The sequence below is a fragment of the Puma concolor genome, chromosome B1 (genome assembly GCF_028749965.1).
Source record: "Puma concolor isolate L17-30 chromosome B1, mPumCon1.1.hap2, whole genome shotgun sequence".
Taxonomy (NCBI): domain Eukaryota; kingdom Metazoa; phylum Chordata; class Mammalia; order Carnivora; family Felidae; genus Puma; species Puma concolor.
In genome coordinates this window covers 78,956,968-78,963,707 of record NC_141670.1, presented here as the reverse complement: position 1 = coordinate 78,963,707, position 6,740 = coordinate 78,956,968, and the positions used below count along the sequence as shown (strand labels likewise).

Here is a 6,740-nt window from a genome sequence, read left to right as displayed (position 1 = left end):
ATGACAGTAACTCATAATATACAACCTCTTATAACTCATAGTTTTGACCTTAGTAATTTCCAAATAAAAATAATTGTCTAGTTTTTGGGGAAGAGAGAAAGAGAGAGAGCTTGAGCGGGGGAGAGGCAGACAGACAGGGAGAGAGGGAATCTTAACCAGACCCCACGCCCATTGCAGAGCCCCATGTGGGCTCAATCTCACGACCCTGAGATCATGACCTGAGCCTAAATCAGGAGTCAGACACTTAAGTGACTGAGCTACTCAGGCACCCCCAAAACTGTCTTTCTATCTCTGTCCCTTCTAATAATTAAGACCTTCATGTATGTAAGTTTTTAATGAAATCCAGTTGTTAGTGTTCTGCTAACTAGAAATTAATTATGAACATATTTTTTCCTTATTCTTAAGATAATGAAACTGAGACTGAATTTGACTGAGTTTAAAAGTGTCTTGAAAAAAAAAAGTATCTTGACCAAACAAAAATCAGAAAGTAGTAACAGGTGAAACCAGGATTCAACATTGGTCTGTCAAATACAAAGGAACTGGCTTTAACCATCACACATGACTATACAGTATATGGATCACTGCTAAGGAAGATTTTTTAGGCAGCCATTATAGGCAAAGTTATTCCCCAAAATGAACAATACCAAACTGTGGTGTATGTGGTATTGCTTTCCTTTTCCCATGCATTATTCAGGTGGTTGTTGACCCATAGGGGCTACACCTGTTACTCTACAGACAGCTTACAAATCTTACAGTATAAATAATAGAAGAGCTTGATGGATTCTTGTGAATTTACACACCATGCCAAGTTTCCAGCAACCTCACTCTACCAGTTTCTGTGTTAGTTGACACAGGGTGGAATATTTACACTGCTGATTTCTTGGAGAGGTAATAAGAGCTGTGTGGCAATAAAGGATCATTTAGCTCATCTATTGGCTGGAACTTACATTCTAAAAATGTAAGCTAGATGCATTCTTAAAAAATAATCTTCAAATCATCCCAGCTGCGTCTGATATACGGAGAAACCACAGGAGGTTGTATGTGTTCAAGTGGCTGCAGATATTTGCTGGGGGTGTTTTTATGCATGTGTGTGCAAGGCTCCAGAGCAAATGCAGTTTGTCTTCCAAAAATGGCATTTTACAGCTTTACATGAACTTGGTGTGCATTGAGGCATCTTTTGTGCTTCATGTTTAGTATTTAGATACAGAAATACTGAAAGATGTGATGCAGTTATTTATAAATGACTGATTTGCTAAAATAATTTTGGATGCACACAAGAAATACTGCCTTCTCTAAATTGTGTCCGATTTTCACTATCTTCAGATTACACTTGCAGAGCACAGTCTCAATAGCTTCTCTACACACACACACACACACACACACACACACACACACGGGTACACATAAATACATGTATAACTCTTGGGATCCTTGGTTAAGCAGTAGAGAGTAGTGATTTGGCTCTCGTGCAGTAGAGCTTCTTTGCTGAACATCTCAGATCCTAGCCCTTGGGTGTCCCATTCTTGGAATTCCTTCCCAGAGCAGTTCAAACTTCTTGATGTGGTGCTAGTTGGGAACATGCCAGACTTAGTGCATGATTAAAATGAGATGGTCCAAATCTGTTATTGTCAATTACTGATAATATCATCAAGACAAGTCTTTGTTTAGAGCTTTGGAACTTTTATCTGATGCATCAAGATGAACTAATAGAATTGTGATAAATTTATCTCTACTAATTCATTAAATAATACTCATGTGCTATATTCATATTTTGATGATTTCTTACTGAAGTTTAAATGAATGTATTTATTTACATCAGAAAAAAATGTATAACATGGTCTTCCCCACTTGGATTTGCCAATGAAAATGCCCCATCCAAAATCATTCCTTTCTGTAATTTTCTATCTCAGCTCCGTATTAATTCATCACACTTTGTAATTATTTTTTTTATATCAGCTTCATAGAGCACAGATCTTGGCTATTTTTTTTTACCAACAGATCAAGCACTCTGAGTGGCAAATGAAGTCCTTCTTTAAATATTTATTGAATGAATAGGGCACCTGGGTGGCTCAGTCGGTTAAGCATCTGACTTTCAGCTCAGGTCATGATCCCACTGTTCGTGGGTTTGGGCACCATGTTGGGCTCTGTGCTGACAGCTTGGAGCCTGGAGCCTGCTTCAGATTCTGTGTCTGCCTCTCTCTCTGTTCCTCCCCTGCTCACACTGTCTTCTCTCTCAAAAATGAATAAACATTAAAACAATTTTTTAAAATATTTATTGAATGAGTGAGTGAAGTAATTAAATAAAAGACAGGTATTAATAACTTAAGTGGCCATCTTTTTAGCTTTATAAAATACTTTTTGAGAGGGCAAAAAGGACGCTGACTCTAGAATATTTAAAAATACTTTTCCACAGACAACCAAGCTGAGAATGGTAGACTTTGGGTGGAAATATTAAGAAAAGGAGGAAGGGAGTCTGAGTAAGTACAGGAATTACATTTGCTTTAATCTAGCCTTAGTATATTAAGTTAAAATTCCATGGTGAGTTGGGGACAGGATAATCTTAATGTTAAAAAAAAAAGGTAGTTTTGCCAAATTTAGGCCAGACTCTAGAACAACTATGAACAATAGCAAAATCCTTGATCCGATATTGGCCTTGAGTTGTTTTCTCCTCTGTGAATCTTGTCCTCTCATAGCATCTTGAGATTCTAAGCAGGTCTCAGTCACCTAGGTAAGTACTAATGAAAGAATCAAAGTGGTGCCTCTTGATTGTCACATCTAGGCTATTGACTTCAGAGTCAATACTAATGAAAAACAGGTGGAAAGAAAGCTACTGGGCAAAGTGAACTATACTAATCTTACTCAGGACAAATGTGAGCCTGCTCATCATGCAAGTAAATGGCCATCTTACATGTATTTATGTAAAAGGATATTTAAGGTTCTTTGTGTGTGTGTGTGTGTGTGTGTGTGTGTGTGTGTGTGTGTGTGTGTGTGTATTTTTGCAAACAATGTAGATAGATGGACAGACTGACAGAAACAGGTATCAAATACTTTAAATTTACCAATATATCACAGTATTATTTATGCTAAACAATTAGGCACAAAGTGATTTTTCAAGAATCTGAAAATGGCTCAGTGACTTATGACACACCCTCATGATAGAATATTTTTATAGAAGGATCTCATTTCCCTCAATCCTCATGCTCCCACACTCACTTCAGAGATGATGTTCCATCATTTCCACCCTTTGGTGTATAAGAGAACCTCTGCCCCACCTCTCCATGTGTTATTATTCAAGGTTGAAAGAGTTGCTAAACTTACTGGTAAATGGCTGATCTTCATCAGTTCACATTTTCACTAGCGTGGAATTACTTTACCTCACAAGTGGGGACACAGACTTTTAGGCTTTTATTTCATTCTTTACCTTTTCCTTGGGCTGTCCTCCTTGGGATCTGAAAGGAAGTTAGTGGGATCCTTACTATTTTTCCATGTGAAAGCATAGGATCCAGGTCCTGCATTTCAGAATATATGTCTTAAAATCTTAAAGGACAGTGCTCTCTTTAGCAGCACACACCCGAAAATTGAAACAATACAGAGATTAGCATGGCCCCTGCATAAGGATGACATGCAAAGTCGTGAAGTGTTCCATGTTTGGGGGTGGACTAGATAAAGATTAAGAATACACTTATCATGATGAGCACTGGGTCATGCATAAAACATTGAGTCATACGGTACACCTGAAACTAATACGACACTGTATGTTAATTATACTTTAATCTAATTTTATTTTTCTACATTTTTTAATGCTTATTTATTCTTGACAGATAGAGATAGACAGAACGTGAGTGGGGGAGGGACAGAGAGAGAGGGAGACACAGAATCTGAAGCAGGCTCCAGGCTCTGAGCTGTCAGCACAGAGCCTGATGCGGGGCTTGAACTCACGAGATATGAGATCATGACCTGAGCCGAAGCCGGATGCTTAACTTACTGGGCCACCCAGGCACCCCAACTTTAATTTTAAAAATCTGATAGAACAAATTCTCCCTGTTAATTTCTTCATTTTTAAGGTTGTAGTTATTTGTGGACTTCTATTTTTCAAACAACTTTTTAAGTAACTTTATTGTGTTCCTCAAATATCTAAGTGGATCTTAATTGGTTTGTGCAATAAATTTATAGAAAAATAGACATAGTATTGCCATCTGTATAACATCAAGAACTTTTATCCACAACCATGGGATGTTTCTCTATTTGTCTTTTATTAGAGTACTAATTTTTCCCAAGGAGAGTATGAGGCAATTATAGTAAATAGGAAGATTTAGTATGGCTTGTTTGTTAGGATTCTTCTTGGGGCATCTTTGTCTTCAGAGATAAGGATGCTCCTTTTCTCTGGCATAGGAAGGGCACCTCTTACCTGAGAATTTTATGATCTGTTTCAATAGAGAAAGATTGGGGGGAAGATCAGAGTGACCTTTCTGCTTCTGCCATTTTCTCAAACTCCTTCAGCTTAAAATATTCAATATGCCAAAGTGCCATATTTGGGGTTAGCATGTCCTGAACTCCATCAAGTAAAAAGGGAAATCCTCAAATATTAATTATATATATGCTTCAAGAATGCTATAGTTCAGTTCTGAAAGATTTTCAAAATGAAGAGAAATACAATATTCTCTGCAAATAATTTCTATTTTCTGGTTCAAATCTAATGATTTTCAAAGTATATCTTTTACTTAGAGTTGCACCAGTAGAAAACTGAGGGAAAAAAAGTATTGATAATGAGCAAAAAATTAGTAATATAATTTAATTTACTAGGAAAGTGACTCTAAGGAAAACAAAGCAATCTATATCAGACTGATCACAAAGAATAAACCCCATGTGTTTCATGCTTAATTCTTTAGGACCTAAATTTTGATTATGGAAGATTCTCATAGAAAACATTATATGATGAGAGAAAGAAAGAAAAAAAAACAAGAGACTTTCCTTTTCAACTCTCTTCCTTCCTATCCACTCTCCCAAACATTACGTGATAGCTGAGTCTTGCCAGTATAATTCTACTTAATCATTTTTATGAGAATTAAGTTGCCAAGTTTTTCATCAAACATCAACTACATATTGGAGAAATACAGACTTTGCGTCACATTTTATTTAGTGTTCTACTAAAAAAAAAAAAAGATTAAATAAAGACTGAATTTACACATGTAAAGCAAATGGAAGAAATGGGGTTATTTTTCTGATAGTCTGTGCTGACATTAAGTTTAACCTTGTGGAGAAAATAAAATTTAACCTTGGGGATACCTGGAATGAAGTATTTTATGATGGAAAGTAATTGAGAAATTAGCCCAATTTTTCACTTCACTTAGAGTAAATAATACCTATTTCATTTCAAGCCAAAAAAAAAAAAGAAAGGTTTAATGCTAAAGAAAAAAAACTACAGAAGAAAATAAACACAAGCACATTAGGAGTTGGGGAACTTATTCACAGTTATTTTTTAAAAGGGCTTGTTGGAAAACACTTACAAATTTGGATCACAATCTCCATTGAGTAACATAGTTCTATAGCTAGATCACTGTTATCTGTGATTCTAATCTGGGATAACCTGACAGTGTAACCATGCCTAAGAGATCTCTTTTGTTCAACAGCATTTTGTTAACCAGCTGTCTTTTTGAGGTAGAAAACTGAATTTGTTAATATAAATAACACACAGGGAGGATATGAACAGTCAAAACAGTATAAAAGGCCTCAATCTAATTTTTATCTTCCTGTCATCCTGGGTGGGTTCCCTGAGAGACAATACTCAAGAGCACAGAGGGAAAACTCTTACAGGATATTTTACCCTTACAATTTATAGTAAGTTGTTTTTTGACAGCTAGCTTAGGGCTTTGCCCCTCCTCTTCTAAGGAATCATGCAAAGAATGTGTGAGCCTAGGAGTCTAAGGCAGTATTTTTCTTAAACTGATGATGAACACAGCCAAAACTGAAACCCAAGGTCACAGATAATGGAAAACACACCATAGGCATTTTCATTGCCTTTATGTTTTTAATGATGTCTTCATTGTCTCTTATTGGGTTTTTGTTTTGTTTTCTTTTTACAGTCGCTTATGTTTCCTGCTCTTTGCCGATTGCTTTCAGGCTGGCACTATAGCACTTCCATAAAATATCTTAACGGCCCCCTGCAGGGCTTCTGTAGCGAAGGGTCTGCTAATGTTTCCATTATGACCCTTGTCTCAGAGATCTTTACATCACAGTCATCTTAATTTGCATTAGACCATGGGGAACATGTCACATAGGTCAGTCTTGGGAGCGATATTTTTTCGTACACTTGAAAAAAATGATGGTATAAATTCCCCAGCAGTTGTATAGCTCTGGAGCACTGAATCTAGTTACAGTAGCATTTACTGGGGTTTTAGCTGAGTAACTTCCATAAAAGTTAATTGAAATTATCTGAATGAAGCCTCAGGTGATGCTTTGGAAATAGAGACTAACCTTGTAATTGCCTTGTTCTCCTTTCACCTTCTTCTCTTGTCTTAAATAAGTAGTGCTGCAGCTGATTGAGCTAGAATGTCATCTTATAGATGAAGATGGAATGACCTATTAATTAAAAACAAATTGTATCTTAGTTTAATAAAGGCTTCCAATATAAATATAAGACATTGTTTTGAAATGTCAGAGTGACCTAGGATAGTGATAATAGAAAGATGCAAATGCCCAAGGCAATGCGCTCTCCGGGAACAGATGCTCTGTCCCGGTAT

At 36.5% G+C, this 6,740-nt stretch overlaps 1 non-coding gene across 1 annotated transcript; it reads left to right on the top strand.

Annotated features, from left to right (window-relative positions):
- Positions 1 to 3,548: 3,548 nt before the first annotated feature.
- On the top strand, positions 3,549 to 3,652 carry LOC112859130 (U6 spliceosomal RNA). The gene has a single exon (XR_003223449.1). It is a non-coding gene; the product is annotated as a U6 spliceosomal RNA (small nuclear RNA).
- Positions 3,653 to 6,740: the final 3,088 nt, after the last annotated feature.